This window comes from Pseudorca crassidens, chromosome 17 (genome assembly GCF_039906515.1).
Source record: "Pseudorca crassidens isolate mPseCra1 chromosome 17, mPseCra1.hap1, whole genome shotgun sequence".
NCBI lineage: Eukaryota > Metazoa > Chordata > Mammalia > Artiodactyla > Delphinidae > Pseudorca > Pseudorca crassidens.
Window position 1 is genome coordinate 52,846,632 of NC_090312.1, and position 25,615 is coordinate 52,872,246.

At 46.3% G+C, this 25,615-nt stretch overlaps 1 protein-coding gene and 2 pseudogenes across 14 annotated transcripts in view; 1 reads left to right on the forward strand and 2 right to left on the reverse strand.

Annotated features, from left to right (window-relative positions):
• Positions 1-11,064, forward strand: part of LOC137210238 (UDP-N-acetylglucosamine--peptide N-acetylglucosaminyltransferase 110 kDa subunit-like) — a 111,670-nt gene extending 100,606 nt beyond the window's left edge. For 7 of the 14 annotated variants that reach the window (XM_067711887.1, XM_067711886.1, XM_067711888.1 and 4 more), the window contains 2 exons: positions 4,920-6,490; positions 8,975-11,064. The gene's annotated coding sequence lies outside the window, so the exon portion shown is untranslated. Of the gene's footprint in view, positions 1-4,919; positions 6,491-8,974 lie in introns of those variants that run through there. The other 7 variants (XM_067711877.1, XM_067711881.1, XM_067711874.1 and 4 more) reach the window with 2 other exon arrangements.
• Positions 1-25,615, reverse strand: part of LOC137210251 (UDP-N-acetylglucosamine--peptide N-acetylglucosaminyltransferase 110 kDa subunit pseudogene) — a 632,586-nt pseudogene that overhangs the window by 403,384 nt on the left and 203,587 nt on the right.
• On the reverse strand, positions 13,668-13,773 carry LOC137210767 (U2 spliceosomal RNA; annotated as a pseudogene).

A 25,615-nucleotide genomic window follows, 5' to 3' on the forward strand; every position in this document is an offset into this window, starting at 1 on the left:
TTCCAATCTGGTACCCTGGAAGAAAACAGTGTATTTCCTTTGAGGTCTTGAGAGGTTTCTCTTCTGCTTTGTTTTATTTTTGGTTCATTTTGTAATCAACCTTATTAAGGTATCATTTACATACAATAAAATTCAGACATTTTTAGTCAACGGTTCAGTGACTTTTAATTAATGTATACATTTGTATAACTAGCACCCCCATAAAGATAGATAATAATCCTAAAACCCTAGAATGTTTCCTCCTAGGCTTTTGCAAAAGTATTCCCATCTCCCACCCCAAGGCCACCACGGATCTGTTTTTTATCTTTAGAGATGACTTTTGCCCAGTTTAGAATTTCATGTAAGTTGAATAATACAGTGGGTGCCCTTTTGATCTGGCTTCACTTGCTCAGCATATGGTTTTTGAGATTCATTCATGTTGGGATGTTTTAAACCAGGACTTTAGCCTGGGTGGCTGATGTTGTCTGAAGGCACCTATAGGTACATCTGAGTCTCTGGCATTGTCACTGTCTGTTCTTGGCTCAGTATTTTCAACTTTACTAAGAAGCACAAGGTTGAAGTAAGGAAGATCACTGTCAGTATAATGGAGGTGAAGTGGGTTCTGTTATATAATTTTCTCAGCATAAATTGACCTGCTTGGAATCATTGTGTTGATAATCGACAAGGATACTCTTCCTCCAAAAACCTTGATACTATAAAACTTCTAAAGGACGCTGTCCTAGGACTCTTTTAGTTTTCATTTTTTGGGAAACATTTCTGGAGAATTCAAATGCTCACAACCTGAGAGAAGCAATTATTCACCTGAAGGCTGACTCTGCTAAAGTTGAGTTGTCCGACTTTTACATGCTGATAGAACCCAAATAGCCTTGCAAAACAATGCTCTCTTATTGGATATAAGCATATAGATTGTTTAAGATGGACGTGTATATGCAGTAAAGTGAAAAAACAAAGAATCTTTGAGTTTCCCTTGCTGGGTTTTTTTATTTTTTCATTTAAGTTTCTATAGCATATGCTAATAATTCACAGTAACCTCAGGGTAGTTTTAGGTCCACTCTTTACATAAATGTTGAAGTACTCCATACCCACCTTTTTTCTACCTTCCTTCTTTTCTTCCATCTTTCCTTTCTAACTTCTTATAATCCATTATACTTAATCCTGCATTTGCTGAGGTGGCAATTAGTGTATGAAAATACTGTGAAATTTTGCTGTTCAGAATGCATGTTGACCAAATTCTATATTGAGAAAAGGTCTGAATTTACCCAGAGTAACCCTTTCTCAGCGTCTTTGAATAAAGGCCATAGAAAGTGGGCTATATATAGTATCCTGACAGGTATGTAGAATTCATAGCAATTGCCCTCAAAGAGCTTACCTAGCGTAGATGCATATGAATGCATTTAATAATTGCTTTATTGGCAGCAGTGCCAACATACACAGTCTATTTTGTTTTATATCATTCTCATTACCTGCTCTTTACCACTGTATACATTGCTAATGGCGTGGTTTCTATGGCTTGTGAATTTCACGGCCAAATAATATGTAATTTATTGCATACTTCAGTGTAGAAGATGGAGACTTCATAAATTTTCGTGTGCTCTTTGCCCCTTTGGAATGTATTACACTGAGATCAGGCAAAGTAATAAATTTATTTCAAATGTGCGTGATAGGTAGACATCAGTTAGGACTGATGGGCAATATTTCTGCTTCCAGCAACATAACAATTTTTAAAGACTAAGCCATTGAACGTGGAGTTACTGAACATGGGACTCAGTTCACTGGGATCCTTCTTAGAAAAATAAAGGACAACTTGAATTGGATTTGTGTGGCTTATTCAAGTAGTAACTAATCAGCTACATCTTGGTGAACTTAATTTGTCACAATCATTTGGTATTTTATTAACTCTCTTCCCCCGACTCTCACGAGAACGGATCATGAGTATCTTAAAACATACTAAGTCGTCTTCCATCCCTGTTAATCTAACTACAAAAACACACTTTCCTTATCCAATGCAACTTACTGTCTTTTAGAGTGGCTGGGGTTTTAATTCTCTACAAAATTAAAACCAGCAAAGAGAAACATTTTCAAGGAGCCATCACATTGTAGAGCCTTAGAAAGAAGACTTTAGAATTAAGGACAAATATATCATTTTATAGCTAAAGCTCCTGAGGCCTAAAGTAGGCAGGTAACCATCGAGGTCAGGGAAAGGGGTTGAAGATCAGGTTTCAAGCTGAGAAAGAGTCTACAGGAACTCAATCTGAGCAGGTCAAAAACTGAAAGGAGACCACGAATGTTCTGGGAAGGCTGGCATCTGGCCTCAAGTGTGGGATTCAGATGGGGAGTGGTTCCTGGGGGAACTGAGCTTCTGCAGTAGGCAGAGAAGTCCACCTCATCTCCGGAAAGTGCCACTGACATCAGGGAGTTGAGGGGAAAGAGCAATGTGTTCCAGTCCACCTGAGAAAGCAGGCCAGTCTGATTAACTCTGAATTTAGGCTTATTTCAGATACTTCTTGAGAAAGAACTTGGACAAGAGCAAGTCCCACGCAGCCTCTTTTAAATCCATGCCCAGTATTTTCTGGTGGAGCTGCTTAAACCCTCCGAGTGACTCCAGTATTTTAATTTCACTCTGTATTTAATTCCGACAGTTCTATGATTAATTATTTAATGGGCAAATAAGTAGGGTCACAAAAGAGTGTGAATGTATTTTACAGGATAAGGATGGGCGGAGTGGAGCAGTCTGGAATAGGACATCAATAAAAAGGGATCTTGATAAAGTAGAACGTCTATTAGAAATGGAGAGGAATTCGCAAGGAAATTAGTGCCTGACACCACGCCCTTCTCTCTGCATGTTTAGAAGCTAGTTTCTAATTTTATTTTCATAGGAGATGTGCCTGTGATGAATTGTCTTTTACCTCCACACTATTTATCACATGGACATATTGTGAAGTTTGTGTGAGAGAAAGCAAGTATTAGAATTTGTCTTGCAAGCAGCTATCAGCACTGCCTAGAACAATCTAGGATAGAAGGAAAAGGAAAGGAAGGTGGAAACAAAGGAGAAAGACAGCTAATGATGCTGGAGTCTCTCGCTGGGATTTGTGGTATCTCATTTTGAAACTAAGTACAGAAAGTCAGAACTTGACTGATTGTTTCTTGATCACGGTTTGTTTTCATTTTTGCTTTTTTCTTCCTCTCTCATCAGTTATTCCAGCCAGTGCCATGTCATTTTCAGTTTCAGTAAGCATGCCTGTCTTGTTTCCATTTGCATTATTCATGCAAACGTTGATTGAACTGATGACCCCGAGTTATCACGGAAACATTAGATACACCAGTGGATACATTTCTTAATTTTAGAAAAAAATTACCGAGTGAAGGTTAAAATAACTCCTCTTCAATTTGTCATTTATAAAAACTTCTCGTAACATACAATACCTCATTGCCTAACAATGCCAGATAAATGAAGAATTCCTATGTATTCATGAATGCAGGCTAGTCTGTATATTTTTTGGCAGGTATGACCGTTACCAAGGGTAATGGCCTTGTTTGCTGGCCATGTCCTGTCTCCTAGAAAGTTGTACTTTCTGTTGTCTTTCAGTTGGTCCATTGGATATCAGAGGTGAATTTATAAAACTATACTTCCCTTTACACTTACTTTGTTTTGTTTTGTTTTGTTTTACTTGAAGTATAGTTGATTGACAATGTTGTGTTTCAGGTGTACAGCCAAGAGATTCAGATATATATATTTCTTTTTCAGATCCGTTTCCTTTATAGGTTATTACAAGGTATTGAATATAGTTGCCTGTGCTATACAGCAGGACCTCGTAGTTTATCTACTTTATACATAGTATACACTTACTTTGTGTGATCCATGCTGGTCAGACCACATAATTATTTTCACTTCTGATATAATTTTTTCAGGTCCAACCTCAAATCTTTGATGAGAAGATATTTTAAAATAAGTTTAGCATGTGTGTGCTCTAAATCCAACAGTAGTTATTAGAGATATGATTTTGCACTAGGTATTCCTCTCTTTTTTGTTCTTGGCCAACCCGTTGAAAATTAGTTTTTATTTTCTGGTTGGTTTGCTAGATGTTTATGACTATAATAAAAGTCTTAAATTTTGTCTCATATCTTAAAGCACAATCTGAATTAGCAATGGATATTGTGCTATACATAGGGGCTGTGATATAAATATAGTTTCTAACTTCAAAAACATATAACCTAGAAGGGAACACAGACACATATGCAGCAATTATGGCAACTGCATTTGTTTACTAAGTGAAATAGCACTGAGATGGATAAAGTGCTAGCAAGCCTTGAACAGGCAAATCAGCTTCCAAAATAGATGCGCAGTTCTTTAAAAACCTTTTTAACATTTTTCCAGGTACATGTAGAATATAACTTAGCATAAAAACGGTATGGGTTTGAGGATATGGGGAGGGGGAAGGTTAAGCTGTGACAAAGTGAGAGAGTGGCATGGACATATATACACTACCAAACATAAAATAGATAGCTAGTGGGAAGCAGCCGCTTAGCACAGGGAGATCAGCTCGGTGCTTTGTGACCACCTGGATGGGTGGGATAGGGAGGGTGGGAGGGAGACAAAAGAGGGAGGGGTTATGGGGATGTATGTATATGTATAGCTGATTCACTTTTATAGCAGAAACTAACACACCATTGTAAAGCAATTATACTCCAATAAGGACGTTAAAAATAAATAAATAAAAGAAGACTGACTCATCCTATTAAAAAAAAAAAAAGAAATTCTCTTGTCCTGGATTCAAGAGAAGGGATGAAGTAAAAGGATGAGGAAGAACAAGAAGAGGAAATGTGAGCGTGGAGAGGGTAGGAGGAAGAGCAGAAGGCAAATAAGTGTATGTGCTTCCCTTGCCATCCCTGACTGTTTTTTTTTTTTTTTTGCTCTTCAGGAAAACCCAAAAGCCAGAGTAGAGCACGGAGGTGGTCACCACTGCATGTGAACAAAAAGGTGGAGAGAAGAGAATGGTGGTAATCTGCGCAGGCAACTGGAGGATGACCTGAGTGCATCTCGCCAGGGAACAGTCCCCGTTCCATAGAACCCCTGAAGATGCCAGGCTCTTATGTTTAGATGGGGGGCCGAAGGTGTCTGTGGGGTCACCACATACATCACTCCTGGAGGTGTTGTTCACATTGTGTTCTTTGTAAAAAGTGTCCCTGGTGAGGTTCAACATCTCCCTCTGCAGGACCCAGCCTTGCCCTCCCAACCCGCCAAGGTCAGCAGGCAACATCCCCAGTTAATCACCAGGTGTAGTGAGATATCTGGAGTGGCCCTGGTACCCCCCAGTTCAGGCGTCCTGGGGAAAGGGTGAGGAGGACAGAGGCACCGGGGCTTCTTCTCACGCAAGCAGACAGCTCACCTGGCCCAGCGCTGCTGCATCCCTGTGGGCACGCGGTAGCCCTGGCATCCGGTAGGGGACACTGCAGGATCCACACCTGGCTGGGATTTGCCCAGCCCCTGGGGACCCCGCAGCCTCTGTGGAGCCCCACTGAAGGGCCTGGGTCACCTCATGGCACCATTTCTCAACCTGAGGTTCTATAGATTTTTCATAGATGTGTAAAAATTGAATACAACACACACACAAAATGAAGGCAATTCAAAGCAATGCTAATTTAGGATGAGTTAAAGGGCCAGGATTCCAAGTTAATTATGACCTTAAAATTAGATAACAAATACATCTGGTTTTATTACACGCTGAAAAGCAGTGTCTTCTACAAACTTTTCATGTTGGGATACAGCAAAGCTATAGAATTTATGATTCTATGACCACAGCATCAGGATATTTTTAAATTAAAAAGCACAGGCAAGTTTGGCTGGGGTGTTAAAGAAAGAAAAATGATTATTAGGGGAAAAGGGAACATTGTGGTTCTCTGCCCACTTCCACTGTGCTGGTCTCATGATGGGCCGTGTTGCATGTGGGCTGGAGGGACAGGGTCACTACTCCCACGTGTGTCATCAGACCTCCCACTCCTCACGGCGCCCAGGTGGGAGGGACCCACACTTTTCACCCTGGAGCCCCAGAGCCTCCCCTTTCCTCTGCATCACTTTCACTGTTCAGGGGACCAGTCACTTGAACGCCGCCCGGCCAAATGCCCAGGTTAAATCGCCCCTGTAGGACAGGTCTCTCTGCTACCAGAACACACTTGGCAAAGAGCAGCAAACAGGCCCCAGTGCCCTGGGGATGTGAGCCCTGGGGATGTCAGGGCCCAAAGTCACTTGCAGGGTCTGAGTAGCCCCCTGGGTCCCACACACCGACCCCAGGAAGCCCACCTCCCCACTGACTCCAGTCCCTGCCTTTGTATGGCAGGTTCTGGTCTGACACCTGTGAAGACTGTGACCTGGAGGCCTCAACCTGAGACTCAGAGGGGATGGAGCTTGTGCAGCGTCTGGCAGCTTAAATGAGACACGAGGCCAAGGAAGGAGGAACGCCTCTCTGCTCCCCCTCCGCTCCTGAGTCAGCTAGTGAGTGCCGGTTACTTCCTGTCGGAGCTGTACAGATTTAGCATAAATTTTAGATATAGGTCTTACTTTTAACAGTGAAAGGCTGTTACATCAAGCAAAATTGATCTCCTCCTCAGTTTTTTTTTAAAACACTTCTATGTAAGATAACACACAAGTATAGAAAAGCACCCTCCGCAAAGGGAGGGCTCAGTGAATTACAATGGGCGCTCCACTCTGGGGAGCAGTAGTTTTTCCCTCTGTAAAAGCCCAGATGCTTCTGAGAAGCTCCTCTCAGCTTCCTTACTCTGGCCCGACCTCCACAGCGGAAATCCCAAAGGGACTGGATTCTCCCAGCCCTCCAGCACCCTCCACTACTTTCTGATTGTGCTGCCACACTCATTTTGAGTTGTGTGTAAATCACTGCACTTGGAATATACGTGGAGTAACTGATTTCATTCTTATAACCAAATAAGTTAGCACTTATTCTTCTCCCCTTCTACAGGGGGCAGCCAGGGTGCTGGGGACGTCCTGTATATTGAACTGGGTGTTGGTAACAGATGTGTTTATATTTACAAGAAACCATAAAGCTCTACGCTTAAGGTCTGTGCCCTGTACAATACACCAAGGAAACTTCAATTAGAAAGAGATGCCAAAAAAATTTCCCCACAAAACAAACTTCAGGGCCCGGTGGCTTCCTCTGATTTCTACCAAACATTTAAGACAGAAACGATGCCCGTCTCCTACACACTCTTCCAGAGACCAGATACAGAGGGAACACACCCACACTGCTTTCATCGGACCAGGAGAATACTGATGTCATACCAGCAGCAGATATTACAGGACAGGAGAAATTACAGGCTAAACACTTCTGAATGTCGATGTCAAAATCCAAAAGCAAATATTAGCAGTCTAAATCTAGAGGTTTTCAGAAAGGAAGGAAACTGGGATTTTGTGGTGGTATTTCCAGTGGTTGATGTGAACAGGATCACTGAGTGTTTGGGTGCTGCCTGGGAACGTGGAGAGAAGGGACAATGCCATCGGGTTAGTGGAATGAACATTTGGTGACAGAGATTAGGAGGGCCTGGGTCATCCTCAGAGACAGTCCTGGGATGGGGTCTCTAGGCTGTGGCTATGGAGGGGTCCCTCTAGAAGGGCATGGGCCTCTCTCCTGTGCCACTGCAGGGTCTAGGGATGGATGAGGAGTTTGTAGGGGCTGGTTTTTGATGAGGAAGGATAAGCAGGGAAGGTGCGCCCTCAGAGCCAGTGCAGCCACGGCCCCTCCCCAGCCAGGCCGTAGCCCAGGCTACTCAGACAGTTGCTCACATCAATAGTCAGGCGACAGTGGGGCATGCCAGCTTCACTCACTAAACCACCAAGCACAGCCCAGCAGGCCACTGTCCTCATTAATCAGCACTACCTGTGCATCCAGGGCTGGTTGTTGAAGACCAAGCTAATTTGTTAGAGACGTGCCATGTGGGCAACTGGCTTGGAGAGACCAGGGCTCTGAGCCACGTGGAGACAAGCCGACCACTGGTCAGACCACCAGGAGGCTCACCCAGTGTGTAAAGACGCTGAGGGAGGAGGGACGTAGATGGGACCCCCTGATCCTTCAAGGGACCTTCTTTCAGGGATATTTAAGGGCTGTGGGGTCAGGGATCAACATGTAAGGGAGGCAGTGGGTCAGGCATGGGCCCTCCTGTTGGCTCAGACCCCTCCTGTCCTTGGAGCAACCATGGGGCAGGCAGGAGGATTGGGAGGATGGAGGGAGGGGAGCCCTGGGCTCAGGAGTCCAGTGCACCATCTAGAGGATTCAGGGGTTCAGGGATTTCTGTCCCAGGGAACCAACTACATTCCTGTCCCACATCCATCTGTCATCAGCTTTGCGACTCCGGGATAGTCACTTAAAATCTCAACATTTTAGTGCCATGTACCATAAAATATGGTTCACAGCACCTGCCATGAGTTCCCCATGGGGCTGATATGGGGATCACAGGAGATGATGACAGATATTCTTCACAAGCTCTAAAGCATCACACCCATAACCTTCCCCACTCCCCTGCCCTGTGGCATCCAGGTCCCCTCTCTGGAGGCAGCACTACCACATTTCTTGCTTATTCTTCCAGACATTTAATATTTGAACACTTAGGTAGCACTTATGAAGTAACCATCATTTTTCATCAGGGTCTACCTGATTTGCTGTATTAAGCTTCATCATGTAATACTAATAAGTGGGCCCTATTAACATTCCCATTATCACAGAACAAGGAACTGAGGACAGAGGGTCTGCATAACTTTCCCAGGTTCATGTGGCTTCTGGTATGATTTGAAACCAGACCATCAGGCACCAGCCCCCACTCTGTCGGTCACTGTGCTGTGCTCCCTTTCTGTATTATCTCACTAAAAAAAGTCATGTCTCCGTGCAGTCAGCCTGCTGGCTATTTTAAGTGCACACCACATTGCAACACCCTCTTCTCAGCCCAGCTTCGATTCACTTGACTCCCCTAGACTCCCCTAGGAGGCTGGTGAACAAAGAGAACAGACGTGTGACCTGGGAATGAATTGACACCTCTGCATGGTCTTCTCCCAGCCACATATCAATAGTTCTCTCAGTTTTTGTTGTGTTTTCCTGGATCATGACTCGGGTACCAAGAAGAAAAGGAAGATTATAAAGGAGTCAAACACAGGATGCACAAGAATATCATCTGCGATCAAGATAATCTGCTGGCCATCCGCAGCGGTTGTTCAGGCACATCAGACTCAGCATCTGGCCAAACAACAGGGTAGGGACACAAATAGCACCCCCACTAACCACTCCATTGAAGGTACTGTGGAAATAATATCAGCAAGTAGATTCAGGAGCAATGGCTGTAGTTTGTACAGCAGAGCCTGGATCTGGCTGAGGGAGGATTGGGCAGGGAAGGTGCCCACTCAGAGCCCGTGCAGCCACTGCCCGCTCTTAGCCAGGCCTTAGTCCAAGCTGCTCAGACGATTGGTCAGTTTCTAGTCAGTGAGACCCTGGGGGCCTGTAAACTTCATCTGTTAAGCCACCAAAACACCAGCCCAGTAGACCCTGTTCCCAGCTAATGAATATTAACTGCTCATCATCCAGGTTTGATCAGTTGAAGATGATGCTAATTCTCTGTGCAACTGTCATGTGGGCAGTTGGTTTGGAATGTCCTGGGTTTTGAGTCAGTTAGGGAGTCAAGTAGACTACTGGTCATTCAGGGTGGTCACCTGACCACCAGGAAGTCTCACTGCAAATCAGCTGCTAGAATCAAGTGCTGAGGGGGAAGGGAGGGAAGATGCACACATATTTGGATACCCCGGTCCATCAGGGGGTCTGCATTTGGGGGAAAGACATTGCATTTGGGGTCAGGGATTGAAACGTAGAGCCAGGAGGTGGGTCCAGATTTGAGCCATTCTCTTGGGCCAGGCACCTCCTCCGAGTACCAACTGTCTCCCTGCAGCATCCTTGGGGCAGGAGGATGTGGGAAAGGGAGTGAGGAGAGCTCTTGGTTTGTGTATCCAGGGCATGATCTCATGTCCATGTGTTCAGGAATCTCTATCCCTCCCCTGCCTCAGACCCATCACTCATCAGTGTTGTGACTCTGGGCAAGTTACTCAATCTGTCTAAATTTCAGTACCCTGAACCATAAAATATGGGTCACAGCCCCTACTCTGCCCACCCCACAGTGCATCACAAGAAATAATATTCTTTCCATGAGCTCTAAAACTTCTTACTCATGTCATCAATGTGAAAAAGTAGGCTCTATCCTCCTGTTTGTAGCCTCCTAGGTGCCCTTTCTGGAGACAACCTACTTATTCTTCCAGGCATTTAATACTTGAACATTTATGTAGGTAGCACTTATGAAGTACCCATCATTTTTCTTCAGGCTTTGTATTTACTAATTTTTAGCCTCAGGACATAATACGAATAAGCAGGTCCTACTAATATTTCCATATCACTGGCCAGGGAACTGAGAAACAGAAGGGCTAAGTAACTAACCTTCCCAGGTACAGGTGGCGTTCAAATAGGATTTGATTGCAGGCCATCAGGCACCAGCACCCATACTCTCCCTCATTGTGTTGTGCTGACTTTGTACTTGTCTCATGTAAATAAAGTTATTTTCCCCATGTGATCAGCCTGTTGGGTATTTTAAGTGCACGCTAAAATGCAAGGTCCATCTTCATAAACCCTACTTTGATTCAGGGGACTCCCCGGGCAGCTAGTAATAAGGAGATCTGAAGTTTGACCTGTGAATAAGTTAAGACTTTTGCCAGGAAGATGTCAACACCTCTCACTATAGTGAATGTATTTCCTAGGAACTTGTTTCAGGAATATGAAGAGAAAAAGACAAGGATTCAAACCAAGGATACATATGGGGATTGATCCTCCGTGAAGAAAATATACTGGCTGGCCCTCACCATCATTCACAGCTCAAAATGAACATCTAGTCCCAAAAGGTTGAGCCTCAAATATCATCCCATACAAGCCACTCCATTGAAGTCGCTGTGGGAATTCCATAATGAAACTGATCAAGAGTAATGACTATAAAAATATTGTCATATTATCTTTTGATTGAGATATAATTCATATTCCATCAATTCATATATATATATATATATATATATATTTTTTTTTTTTTTTTTTTTGGCGGTATGCGGGCCTTTCACTGCTGTGGCCTCTCCCGTTGCGGAGCACAGGCTCCGGACGCGCAGGCTCAGTGGCCATGGCCCACGGGCCCAGCCGCTTACGCGACATGTGGGATCTTCCCGGACCGGGGCACGAACCCGCGTCCCCTGCACCGGCAGGCGGACTCTCAACCACTGCGACACCAGGGAAGCCCCACATTTTTTTTTAACTGTGTGATTCGGCTGCTTTTAGTGTACTCAGGTTTTGCAATGAACATCTCTAATTCCAGTACATTTTCATCATCCCCAAGAGAAACCTCATGCCTAGTATCAGTCATTCTCATTCTGTCCTCCCCTTTCACCCCAGCCCTGGGTCTTTCTGTCTCTATTGATTTTCCTATGCTGGACCTTTCATATGAATAGAACCACACAATGTGCGGACTTCTGTGTCTGACTTTTGCAGTAAGCAAAATGTATTCAAGGTGCATCCAGGTTGTAGCATGTATCTGTCCTTCACCCTTTTAATGGCTGAATAATATTCATTGTATGGATATAACACATTTAATTTTTCCATTCCTCAGTTGGCGAATAGTTGGGTTGTTTCCACTTTTTGGCTATTATGAATAATGATACGACAATGTAACACTCATGTACAAGTTTTTGTGTGAACATATGTTTTTTATTTCTCCTGGACATATACCTGGGAGTGGAGTTCCTGGGCCATACTGTATCTCTGTGTTGAACTTTTTGAGGAACGACCAAACTATTTTCTTTTTCATATTTGCACCAGCGATGCTTGAAAGTGCCAATTTCCCCACATCATTGCCAACCCTTGTTTTTAAAAAAATTATATGGCACAATAGTGGGTATGAAGTGGTATCTCACTGTGGTTTCAGTTTGCATAATTTTGACTAATAATTTTGGACATGTTTTCATGTGCTTATTGGCAATTTGTGTCTCTTCCTTGGAGCAGTATCTATGCAGATTCTTTTTCTCATTTTTAAAATTTGGTTATTTGACATTTTATTGTTGAGTTGCCAGTGTTCTTTACATATTCTGAATACTAGGCTTTATCAGATATATGACTTGCAAACATTTTCTTTCATTCTGAAGGTTGTATTATGTCTTTCTTGATGGTGTTCTTTGAAACACAAAGGATTTTAATTTTGATAAAGTCCAATTTCTTTTTCCTTTTGTTGCCTGTGCTTTTGCTATCATATTTAAGGGTTCATTGCCAAATCCAAGACTATGAAGATTTATCTCTTTTTTTCTTCAGAACTTTGTATAGTTTAGCTCTTATATGTAACTCTTTGATCCATTTTAAATTCAAAGTCTATTTTGTCTGATATTGGTATAGACACTCCTGCTCTCTTTTGGTTACTATTTGAGTTTTCTCACTGAGGTTGGAATTCCTTTTTCTATCCTTTAACTTTCAACCTGCTTGAGTCTTTTGATCTCAAGTAAGTCTCTTGTAGACAGCATATAGTTGGATCATATGTTTTTACCTATTCCGCCAATCTCTGTATTTTGATTGGAGAGTTTAATCCATTTACATTTAAAGTAATTGCTGACAAAAAAAGACTTATTTCTGCTATTGTGTTGTTTCTTTTCCATCTGCCCAAAGCTTTTTTGCCCCTCATTTCCTGCATTCCTATCTTTCGTTGTGTGTGTTTAGCTGATTTCTTACAATAAAATATTTAAATTACTTTCTCACTTCCTTTTGGGACTATTCTATAGCTATTTTCTTTGTGTTTACCATGGGGATTACCTTTAACATCCTAAAATTAAAACACTCTAATTTGAACTTATACCAGGTTAAACTCAACAACATCCAAGTTCTTGAAGCTAAAAGAGCATCCTACTATCTCAATGCAAAAGACCTTCTCCAAGACACACTGCAGTTTCTGCCTGGCTGGGACATTGCCCCAGAGTGGGGTTAAGTTTAAGGAGTCGAAGGAGGCATACATTTCCATCCTCTGGATCACTGCTCACCAAAAAATACATAATGCCAGGCACATATGTAATTTTGAATTTTCTAATGAACACACCAGGAAAATGAAAATGGTGAAGTCAATGTAAATAATAGATTTTTAATTCAGTATCTGCAAAGTGTTAGAATGTTTACATGTGGCACGAGAAATGTGGTCATATTACGAGGGCTTGAGAGCCGCATGGGGCAAGATAGAGGACAAACAGCATGCACTTGAAACTCTAAGAAGTGAACGCTAACAGGCAGATGGGGCCTGGAAGTCCAAAGTTGAATAACAGCCCGTAACAGGGTGATTATGGTGGGTTTTTTTTCCTGCCTCTGTCTCCCAGCTTACGCAAGGCACGCAAAGTCCAGCAACAGCTGAAAGTTAAAACCATGGGATCAACCTTTTATTTCTAGCCAGACAAGTGAGAAAGTGGGGGGCTTGGATGTTGAGGAGTGAGGGGGTCATCCCCATTGGTCTTTTTCTCCCCAGTTACCACATCTCCCCTGCAACCTCAGTGATGGCAGAGGCCTTCACTGAGAAATGGCCTGTGTCTCTGGACAAAGGAACAGGTTAAGAGGCTCCTATTGTCTGAAGAGTGTGGGGGCGTGCCCGTTATTTTCCTTTCTTTTCTCTTGCTATTTAAATTGACAAGAACAGATACTACACTTGATCTTAGCCAAAAGGCTGAGATGAAATAGACAAAATAAACTTTAAGCTAAAATTACTGTCAAGTATAAATTTTACTAATATAGTAATTCCAAAGGACCAAAGAGCAGGGCAGTGGCTTTATTGAGAACCCAGGATTTCCGAGTGTCCACCGTGCTCAGTCACTTTTAAATCATCAGCACAGCCCTATAATTCAGAGATTTAGGTGAAGTGACTTGCCCAGGGTCACACAGCTAAGCGAGAGTCTTCTGGGACCAACAGTAACTTTTGCAAAGGCGTCTCTTGCTATACTTAATCACTGCCACCATCTGACACTCACATTCTTTCTTTTTATACTATTCTGTTTCCTTGGGTCAAAGAATCCGACCCCTGAATTAAGGTTAAATAGCAATTAGTGGCAGATCAAAAGCCAAAATCGCTTCAAGATATTCTTTTAATTCCCCCAAGTAATGCCTTTAGTCACAAAAATATAGAACAATATAGAAAATTACAAGTGACCTTAGTGTTCACAGGCAAGCACTAATACATTTTAATGTACCATGATCATATTAAAATAGAAATAACTATGAAACATTTTCTGCGGAGAAGCAGCCCCTGCGGCAGGCAGCAGAAAGGGACAGGAAGGCTGCATGGTGCCCAGGCCCCCAATGGCCTAGGTCTCACCCTGCAGCTCACTGTTGATGCGCCGGAACGCTGCTTCCTTCTCGGAGTCTAGGTCTTCAGTGGCGACAGGGAAACCCAGCTCAGGGCCTGGGGGCAGCCTCAGAGGCTCCCCTTGCCGGTGCAGCAGCAGAGGAATCCTGCGTTTTCGGGGTCTGGGACTGTCAGATGTGCGGGAGCCGTTCCTCCAGGGCCCTTTCTGCCCTCTTGTTGCCTCTGCATCTTTGTCAGGCTGGCTTTTCCTCTGGTAAACCACCGGGGCTGCAGAGGGCGAAGGAGGGCCCTCCTTGCTCCCTTTCTTTGCAGACTTTTGGAGCAGCCCTTCCGGTATGGCGGGACTCCTCCTTCTCTTCACTGGTAGGAAACCTCAGGTGGAGATATATGAGTTCGTGATGGCGTTTCTTTGGGGGCAGGAGCTCATACAAGTGGTCTGCGGTCTCCTGGTGGATCTGTCTTCTGCCCTCTTGGTGTGGAGGTCTCTCTGCAGAGGTCCAGGCCTGGGCACGAAGAAAGAGCCCCCCAGGGGCCTAAATGCAGATCGTGCGCCCCCGGTGTCATCGGGGCCGCTTCTCTGGCCTTCGTTCCTCCCTGTGACTGTGGGGACTTCCTCCTGCTCGGCCATCCCTTGCCCGCTCTCTCCCAGGGCCCTCAACACCGTCTTCTCTGTGCTGTAGTTCAGGACACAGCTGGGTGTCGTGGCCGGCACTGGCTGCCCCCGTGCCACACTGACAGTGACTGTGTCCACTGCGGACACTGAGCTGCGGGACGTCGTGGAGGTGCGAGCACCCATCACTGCCTTCTTCCGATGGCCTCGCCTGCAGATGGAGATAAGGATCCCCATAAGGAGTGCAGCGTCTGCGGGATGGTAGAATGGGGGGGTCTCAGAGACTCTGTGGCAAAGCGCAGATGGCAGAGTCACTGGACACTTGTGGGCTGCTCTGCGAGTGGATAGCCGGCCATAGACAGCTGGGTTACCCGGGCCGGCCATGGGAAGTCGGTGGGCGTGGGGAGCGGGCTGGGGGCAGCCGAAACCTCCTGGCAGGTGCTGGTCCCCCAGTGCCCGGGGCGGGGGTGAGGGGCAGGGCCTACCTAAGTAACTGCCCCTAGAGAACTTGGGTGAGATCGGTCCGTGAATACAGAGCTGGGCTCCGAGCACTCTCCTTCAGCTGCCAACTCGGCCAAAAGCGGAGTGCGCTCTCTTTGGCCTGTTGCCTTTTTATACTCTGAAACCTGTGAGCGAACAATGGGCGTGCGTTGGCGGGGCGCAAAAGTTTAGGGAGGGGTGGCGCATGCGCAGAGTACACGTCAGGCCCTGGGGCGCACAGGTGAGGATGCGCGCCCCTGGACCGTCTAGTGCTTCTGAATCTCCCCGGGGGTCTGAGGGCTGGAGGTGTTTGCCTTGAGGGTGATGAGCTTCTTGGCAGGGCAGCTGCCCCTTCTCCCCCGGCCGGCTCTAACTGTACAGGATGGGTCCCCAGACAACCAGAGCAGGAAAGCTGGAGAGCAGGGTACCTGGCTCAGCAGCAGCCGCCCGAGGTGGCAGATTTGTCATCAGCGCCTGTGCGTCCGCCTGCCCTCCCACCTGGTAACATTGGAGGAGAGAGCCGCTAAGAACAGAAGTGCAAAAACAAAAACAAAAACAAAAACAAAAAACCCCAGAAGTGCCCAAGCCAACCAGATCCTGCTGGGGTGACAACTGAAGGGGCAGGCAGGGCGGGCTGGGAGGGACATATATACCAGGTCCAAACCCAGAAAGATCTGAAATGCACGAGTCAGAATGAAAGTCCAGAATCATCCTTGGGCTTTGGGCTGAGCTGGAAGTATAGCCAAACTCTTCAAGGTCTCCAGCTCCACCTGCAGTTTCTGCCTGGCTGGGACATTGCCCCAGAGTGGGGTTAAGTTTAAGGAGTCTTAGTTCCCCTACCAGGGACTGAACCCGGGGCCCCAGCAGTGAAAGTGCTGAGTCCTAACCACTGGACCGCCAGGGAATTCCCTGTATATGTATGAAAAAAGGATACCACAGTCTCAGAGGGTGGCGTTGACGTCATATAAAGGTGACACATATGACAGCTATAACAAAGAGTGGAAGGTAAAAGAATCTATATGGATGTAAGCCTTCTGAATTTTATTTAATTGGTAAAATATTAACTCTAGACTGTGAAACAATACGTATACATAGTGTTATTCCAAGAACAATTAAAAAATGACAAACTCAAGAAAATTGGATAACCTCAATAGTCCTATATTTAGGAATTGTGGACAAGATAGCTAAAACATTCACATATGTGTTTTGTGAAAAGTTTTTCTCTTGGTTAATTGCTTAGGAGTGGGTTTTTGGGTCATATGGTAAGTATGGCCCTCTCAGCCAGCCCTGGCCACCACTTCAGGTGTCACCCCAGCAGGATCTGGATGGTGTGGGCACTTCTGTTCTTAGCGACTCCCCTCCAGTGCCGCCAGGGGAAAGGGCAGGAGGACGCAGAGGCGCTGCTGCCAAAGCTGCCGCCTCTTGTGGGAGCTGCACAGCCAGCAACCTTGCTCCACTTTGCTGGGTGGGGATCCCATCCAGTACAGTTAGTTACCCCGACAGCACTGGGGTGCGGCCAGGGGAGAAGGACCAGCTGTCCTGCCAAGAAGCTCATCACCCTCAAGGCAAACACCTCCAGCCCTCAGACCCCCGGGGAGATTCAGAAGCACTAGACGGTCCAGGGGCGCGCATCCTCACCTGTGCGCCCCAGGGCCTGACGTGTACTCTGCGCATGCGCCACCCCTCCCTAAACTTTTGCGCCCCGCCAACGCACGCCCATTGTTCGCTCACAGGTTTCAGAGTATAAAAAGGCAACAGGCCAAAGAGAGCGCACTCCGCTTTTGGCCGAGTTGGCAGCTGAAGGAGAGTGCTCGGAGCCCAGCTCTGTATTCACGGACCGATCTCACCCAAGTTCTCTAGGGGCAGTTACTTAGGTAGGCCCTGCCCCTCACCCTCGTCCCGGGCACTGGGGGACCAGCACCTGCCAGGAGGGCTCGGCTGCCCCCAGCCCGCTCCCCACGCCCACCGACTTCCCATGGCCGGCCCAGGTAACCCAGCTGTCTATGGCCGGCTATCCACTCGCAGGCCGGCCCACAAGTGTCCAGTGACTCTGCCATCTGCGCTTTGCCACAGAGTCTCTGAGACCCCATTCTACCATCCCGCAGACGCTGCACTCCTTATGGGGATCCTTATCTCCATCTTCAGGCGAGGCCATCGGAAGAAGGCAGTGATGGGTGCTCGCACCTCCACGACGTCCCGCAGCTCAGTGTCCGCAGTGGACACAGTCACTGTCAGTGTGGCACGGGGGCAGCCAGTGCCGGCCACGACACCCAGCTGTGTCCCGAACTACAGCACAGAGAAGACTGTGTTGAGGGCCCTGGGAGAGAGCGGGCAAGGGATGGCCAAGAAGGAGGAAGTTCCCACAGTCACAGGGAAGAACGATGACCAGAGAAGCCCCAATGACACCGGGGTCGCACGATCTGCATTTAGGCCCCTGGGGGGCTCTTTCTTCGTGCCCAGGCCTGGACCTCTGCAGAGAGACCTCCACGCCAAGTGGGCAGAGGACAGATCTGCCAGGAAACAACAGACCTCTTGTATGAGCTCCTGTCCCCAAAGAAACGCCATCACGAGCTCATATAGCTCCACCCGAGGTTTCCTGCCAGTGGAAAGAAGGAGGGGTCCCGCCATACCGCAAGGGCTGCCCCAGAAGTCTGCAAAGACAGGGGGCGAGGAGTGCCCTCCATCGCCCTCTGCAGCTCTGGTGGTTTACCAGAGGAAAAGCCAGCCTGACAAAAATGCAGAGGCAGCAAGAGGGCAGAAAGGGCCCTGGAGGAAGGGCTCCTGCACATCTGACAGTCCCAGACCCCGAAAACGCAGGATTCCTCTGCTGCCGCACAGGCGAGGGGAGCCTCTGAGGCTGCCTCCAGCCCCTGAGCCGGGTTTCCGGGTCACCGCCAAAGACCTAGACTCGGAGAAGGAAGCAGCGTTCCGGCGCATCAACAGAGCGCTGCGGGGTGAGACCTATGCCATCGCGGACCTTGGCAGCTCTCCCCAGCATAGGAAACGGAAAGCTCCAGCCTTTGCCTCTGCTCCAGGCCCCCCAGCTTCGGGCGGCCCCGCACAAGCATCTTCTGGGTGTTCATCACCCAGAAATTCCACCGTGGGCACCCATGCCAGCACACAGCTGGGTTTTGGGAGCAGAGCGGCTGCCCTAGATCTGAGCTGCATGTTTGCAGCGCTCAGCGTTATATCAAGAAAGAGGGGGCCCCCGAGCACCACACACAGCAATGGGGGCAGCGTGGGCCTGAACTCCTGGGACCCTCCTCACCAGAGCCACCCCGTGGTGACCACGGGACCCAGACCTAAGAAGAAGCCTGGGTTTGGAGGCACTACTGCCCCCATCTTAATGCACATCCCTGGGGGCCCTGATTGGCAGCAGCGAGGAACCACCGCCTGTGGCAGCTCTCCCCAACATAGGAAACGGAAAGCTCCAGGCTTTGCCTCTGCTCCAGGTCCCCCAGCTTCGGGCGGCCCCGCACAAGCATCTTCTGGGTGTTCATCATCCAGAAATTCCACCGTGGGCACCCATGCCAGCACACAGCTGGGTTTTGGGAGCAGAGCGGCTGCCCTAGATGATCTGAGCTGCATGTTTGCAGCGCTCAGCGTTATATCAAGAAAGAGGGGGCCCCCGAGCACCACACACAGCAATGGGGGCAGCGTGGGCCTGAACTCCTGGGACCCTCCTCACCAGAGCCACCCCGTGGTGACCACGGGACCCAGACCTAAGAAGAAGCCTGGGTTTGGAGGCACTACTGCCCCCATCTTAACTCACATCCCTGGGGGCACACCCAGGCAGGGCCCCCCTACTTCCAGCGGAGGGCACAGCCCATGCCCAGCCAAGGCTGACTTTAGGGGTGTGTCGGTTCTGGCCTCTACTCCTATCAGCCTCAGCTCCGCAGTGGGCACAGCAAGGTGCAGCCTTGCTCTTAGGGCCCCCTCATCACCTGCCCAAGGCTTGGCTGGACAAAAAACCACTGGGCCATCGACCAAGTCATTCTCCTCCAGGTCTCGATTCATTACCTTGGGGTTTAAGAGGAGGAAGTTGGCCTGAGCCAATAACTTTGGGGCGAGGCCATCAGTGTCCACCTCCTCCCAGGCTGGGCCTCGTGTGGACCCTGTTTCGATGTGAAACTTATAATAAAGCTTTGTTCTTGTTCTTTTGCATAATCCTCACGTGTCTGTGATCTGTAGATCAAGTGTGGAAAAGCACTGGCTTGTATGAGTGGTAACATGGAAAGCCAGACCTGTTTACAGTTTCCTGTGACCCTGCTCATGGGTTGTGAAGAGTAGCACAACAAGATGGCTACAAGGGCCCTATATTAAAAGTGTGTTTTGAGTTTAAACGATGCAGCCCGGAATAAAATGGGCCCAGAGGGAGGGGTAAACAGGGAGGGTCATCCTTGTCTGTTGTAATTGCTACTTCCCACCCACCTCTCTGGCCTGGAGGGGGCTGGGTCATCCCGAGCACACACCAGCCGCCCATACTCTACACGTTTAGTATTTTCTAATGTAGCAGTTTCTTTGACTTTTTTGTTTTGCTTTAATAGGTCTTAGGCAAATCATTTACATGCACATCTCACTCGGAGAGTATATGTCCATACAACCTAAAGCAATCTACAGATCCAGTGCAATCCCTATCAAAATTCCCATGACATTTTTTACATAAATAGGAAAAACAATCCTAAAATTCGTATGGAACTGCAATAGACTTCAAAAGCCACAGCAATCCTGAGAAAGAAGAACAAAGCTGGAGGCAACACTTTTCCTGATTTCAAATTATACTACAAAGCTAGAGTAATCAAAATAGTATGGTACTGGCATGAAAACAGACACATACACCAATGCAACAGAATCAAGAGCCGAGAAATAAATCCACACACATACAGGCAACTAATTGACAGGGATCCAAGAATACTCAACAGGGAAAAGATAGTCTCTTCAGTAAATAGTGTTGGGAAAACTGGATATCCACATGCAAAACAAAGAAAGTGGACCCCTATCTTACACCATTTGTAAAAATTAACTTGAAATGGATTAAAGACTTAAATGTAAGACCTGAAACTGTAAAACTCCTAGAAGAGAACATAAAGAGAAAGCTCCTTAACATTGGTCTTGGTGATGATTTTTTGGGTATGACAACAAAACCACAAGCAACAAAAACAAAAAGCAACCAATGGGACTACATCAAACTAAAAAGCTCCTGGAGAGCAAAAGAAACAATCAACAAAATGAAAAGGTAACCTAGGAATGGGAAAAAATATTTGCAAACCACATGTATGATAAGAAGTTAATATCCAAAATCTATAAGGAATTCAAACAACTCCATAGCAAAAAACAAACAAACAAACAAACAAAAACAAATAATCTGATTCTAAAATAGGCAAAGCAGGGGACTTCCCTGGTGGTCCAGTGGTTAAGACTCCACACTTCCACTGCAGGGGGCATGGGTTTGATCCCTGGTCAGGGAATTAAGGCCCGCATGTCATGCAGTGTGTGTAAAAAAATAAAATAAAATAGGCAAAGCAAGACTAGGAAACAACTAAGTGTCCAACAGGTGAATGGATAAAGAAAATGTGACATATAGATATAGATAGATAGATAGATATAGATAGATAGATAGATATAGATAGATAGATAGATAGATAGATAGATAATGGAATTTTATTCAGCCACATGAAAAGAAGGAAATCTGCCATTTGTGACAACACAGATAGACCTTGAGGGCATTATGCTAAGTGCATTAAGTCAGAGGGCGAAACATAAATACTGTATGAGATCACTTATATGTGGAATCTTTAAAAAAAAAGAAGAAACAACTCACAGATACATAGAATAGACTGGTTGCCAGAGGTGGGAGGTGGGTGAAATAGCTGAAAGTGGTCCAAAGGTACAAACTTCAAGTTATAAGATAAATAAGTCCTGGGGATGTCATGTATAGTGAGTGTAGTGACTATAGCTAACAATATTGTTGTGTATTTGAAAGTTGCTAAGAGAGTAGATCTTAAAAGCTCTCATCACAAGAAAAAAAATAATTTGTTACTGTGAGTGGTGATGTATGAAAAGCCATGGAAGAAGCTTAAATGCATATTGCTAGTTGAAAGAAACTGGTCTGAAAAGACTACACACTGGATGATTCCAACCATATGACATTCTGGGAAAGGCAAAACTATGAAAACAAGAGGACACGTGGCCCCAGTGGACACCACTGTCTCTCCTTTCAGGAGCCTCCAGGTGCTGGAGACCTTCCCTCCTGAGATCCAGGTCTTCATGAAGGACTCCAGTGGCCAGGGCAAGCCTTACGCCATTGACCCTGATGACTCCACCCACGACTTGAAGGAGAAGATTGAAGAGGCTGGAGGACCTTACATGGAGGGTCCCGGGGCCAGAAACTGTGGAATCAATAGCTTCTCAGACTGCACATCAAGGATTGTGACACCATCATGCTCGTTAAGAGAGGCCCCACAACCCCACGAGTGCCAAGATCAGGCTGTTCATTTTGTAGACTTCTATGGTCATGTCCCCCAGCTCACCCCTTTCTACCCAGACCACTGTGCTCTTTCTGAAGCATAAATAGAAACAGAATCCTCCCCTGCTTAAAATTCTCCAATGGCTCCTATTACCTACAGAATCAAGTTCAAGTTCCTTTGCTTGGCATTCAGGGTTCTTGACCATTTAGCTCTTGCTGACCTCTCAGTCTCTCCTCGTCACTCTCAAAACATACCAGACGTGGCCAAACACTTGCAATTCCAGAACACTGAATGCTGGCTCACAACTCCATGACTTTGAGTCAACTTTCCTTCTCCCCCATGTTGTCACCATTCAAAGTTCAAACCTCTAAGTTATTGATTCTCAAAAGTACAGACCCCAGACCAGCAGAATCAACATCATCTGGGAACCTCTTTGAAATAAAAATTCTCAGCAGCTAGCCCAGAATTACCTGAGTTAGGTTCTCTGGAAGTGGGACTCAGCAATCTGTGTCTTAACAAGCCTTCCAAGTAATTCTGAGCAAATATGGAAGTTCCAGGGAGTTAACACCCCAGGGGGTAAGCCTTGGCCCATTGAAAGACAGGAACCAGCGAGTGCAGTGAGTGCATACTCCCCTCCTCCACCTCTCAGGTGGATAATTTTGAGGCACGTTCTGCATTGCTCCTTAGAGGGTCCCCAGTGGGATCAAAGCTCAGCTGCCCACAGTAGTGATCAATTTCATGATATTTCTTGGACTGTTTTTTCCTCCTTCTCAATCCCCCACACCTGTCCCTTGGGATCATTTCCCAAAACAAGTCTCATGCAAATCCTTGTCTCAGGCTCTGCATTTGGAGGAACACAAGCTAAGAGAAAACCCATCTTTATGCATCTTCCTCCTTCTTAAAACCCAGCCCACACCCTTCCTAACTACTAGCTCTTCCCCCACCGCCATAGAAATGTGCCCAACTGCGTGGCATTTCTACAAACCATGAAACCAATACACAATCGACTGCATGTTCCCCCTTTTTTTTTTTTTTTTTTTTTGCGGTACGCGGGCCTCTCACTGTTGTGGCCTCTCCTGTTGCAGAGCACAGGCTCCGGACGCGCAGTCTCAGCAGCCATGGCTCATGGGCCTAGCCGCTCCGTGGTGTGTGGGATCTTCCCGGACTGGGGCACGAACCCATGTCCCCTGCATCGGCAGGTGGACTCCCAACCACTGCGCCACCAGGGAAGCCCCATGTTCCCTTTTTAAATCGTTTTTTTTTTTTCTTTTTTGGCCACACTGCGAGGCCTGCAGTTTCCTAAATACCAGACCAGGGATTGAACCCTGGTCCCTGGCAGTGAAAGCCCAGAGTCCCAACCGCTGGACTGCCAGGGAATTCCCCCTTTTGAAATCTTGAAAGCTGCTGAACTCCCAGATATCTCATGAAAATGAATAATGAAATGAATCAAAACTAATATGTAAGGTCTATTGAGCAAAGTGGTGGCTACCAGTGGGGAGAAGGAAGTGGGGAGAGGCAAAATAGGAGGACGGGATTAAGAGGTACAAACTACTGTGTATAAAATAGGTAAGCTACAAGGACATATTGTACAGCACAGGGAATAGAGCCAATATATTATAATAACTTTAGTTTTTCAAAGGTTTATTATTTATTTAATTTATTTTTGGCTGCATTGGGTCTTAGTTGTGAGACGCAGGATCTTCATTGAGGCGTGCGGGATCTTTCATTGCAGCACGTGGGCTCTTCGTTGTGGTGTGGAGGTTTCTCTCTAGTTGTGGCCTGCATGCTCCAGGGCACATGGGCTCAGTAGTTGTGGCGTGCGGGCTTAGTTGCCCTGCCGCCTGTAGGATCTTAGTTCCCCGACCAGGGATCAGACCTGTGTCCCCTGAATTGGAAGGCAGATTCTTTACCACTGGATCACCAGGGAAGTGCCTATAATAACTTTAAATGGAGTATAACCTGTAAAAATATTGAATAACTATGTTGTACACCTGAAACCGATATAGTGTTGTAAATCAATTATACTTCAAAAAAATGTTTTAAACTAAGATGTAAGGTCTCAATGTTTGAATAACTTTTGTTTGAATAACTTTTATATTGCCTTGAAGCTCATTATCTGTCATTATAAACATAGGACAAATATTTGGAATCTCACTTTATTGTTGACTTTGGTTTGCGAAATTGCCACTGCTCTTTAAATAGTTATAATATAGGACTGTTTAAGGACCAGGCACTACCAAACTTTGAAAATATGGAGACTTTTAGAATTTATGTAATTAAAAATGTGATTCTTTCCGTTTGGGGTTAGCCAGTTGGAGAGTTTAAATTGAAACGTGTCATGATTGAGGGTTTTTTTTTTTTCCCCCAAATGGTATTTAAGACAACAAACACCCTCCACCCCACCACTTCCTCCAGCTTACACCTGGTCTTTCTCCTCCCTTTCACGACAAAGTTCTTGAAAGTGTTATCTACACTCCTGGTCTCCATCCTCCTCACCCAACTTACTCTTCAACCCCGCACCTAAGATCTGGCTTCTGCTCCCAGCTCTCCCTTACATTTCACCCACAATGATCACCAGTAGCCTCTTGGGTGCTTCTCAGACCTATATTCCTGAACTTATCGGAAGCATTAGGCAATGTGGACAACTATTTTAAGCTCTCTGGCTTAATTAAACAGCTACCCTTGTAGACCTCCCCACTTCCCACTCCTCCTTGTATCCTCCTCCCTTTGTTAATAGTACCCTCCATCCATTACCCAGGTACCCAAGCCAGAGAGCTGATAGCCATCCTGTCTTTTCCCTCACCTCCTACCTGTAGTCACAAAGTCCTGTTCACCCTTCCCCCAAGGTAGACCTAGAATCCCATCCTTTCTCCAGCCAAGTCTGGGTCACCTTCCCTCTCACCTGGATCACTGTACAGTGTCCTGACACCTCTCCCTACATATCTACCCCTGCCCCCTGCAATCCATCCTCCCCACAGAAGCAGCCAGACCAATCTTTCCAGAATGGTCATTTCACCTCTGGTCGCTCCTCTGATTTGCCACTGCCCTCAGGACAAAGTCAGTGCAGATTCACCTGATATGTGACCCAGTGGATCACTTTCTCTTTCCTAGGACAATGTTGCCCACTTGGCTATCAAAACACACTCCTGATTTTTCTTCCACCTCCCTGGCTACTCCTTCGCATTCTTGTTTGCCAGATGCTTGCCTCTCCCCAATCACTTAATACTATTAAGTGTTTCAGGGCCCAGTCACTGGTCCTTTTCTTGCCTTGCTCTATACTCACTCCCTTGGTGAACCCACCCAGCCTCATGGCTTTAAACATATCTATGCTGGTCATTTGTATCTCAACCCCAGACTTCGTCCCTGAAATCCAGACTCAAATATGCAACTCCCTAGCCAACTCGGATCTCACTAGACACTCAAGTTTGCTTCCAAAGCCGAGCTCCCGACCTTCATGCCTACACTGTGCCCTGGCCCAGTCTTTCCCTTCTCAGTTAAGGACAATTCTATCCTTCCAGTGCTAAGGCCAAAAGCCTTAGAGTGGTCCTTGACTCTAATTTTTCTCTCACATCACACTCTATCCTTTAGCAAGACCTGTTTATACTCAAAATATAGCCAGTGAAATGATATGAGGTCTGGGATTCACTTCCAAATAATACAG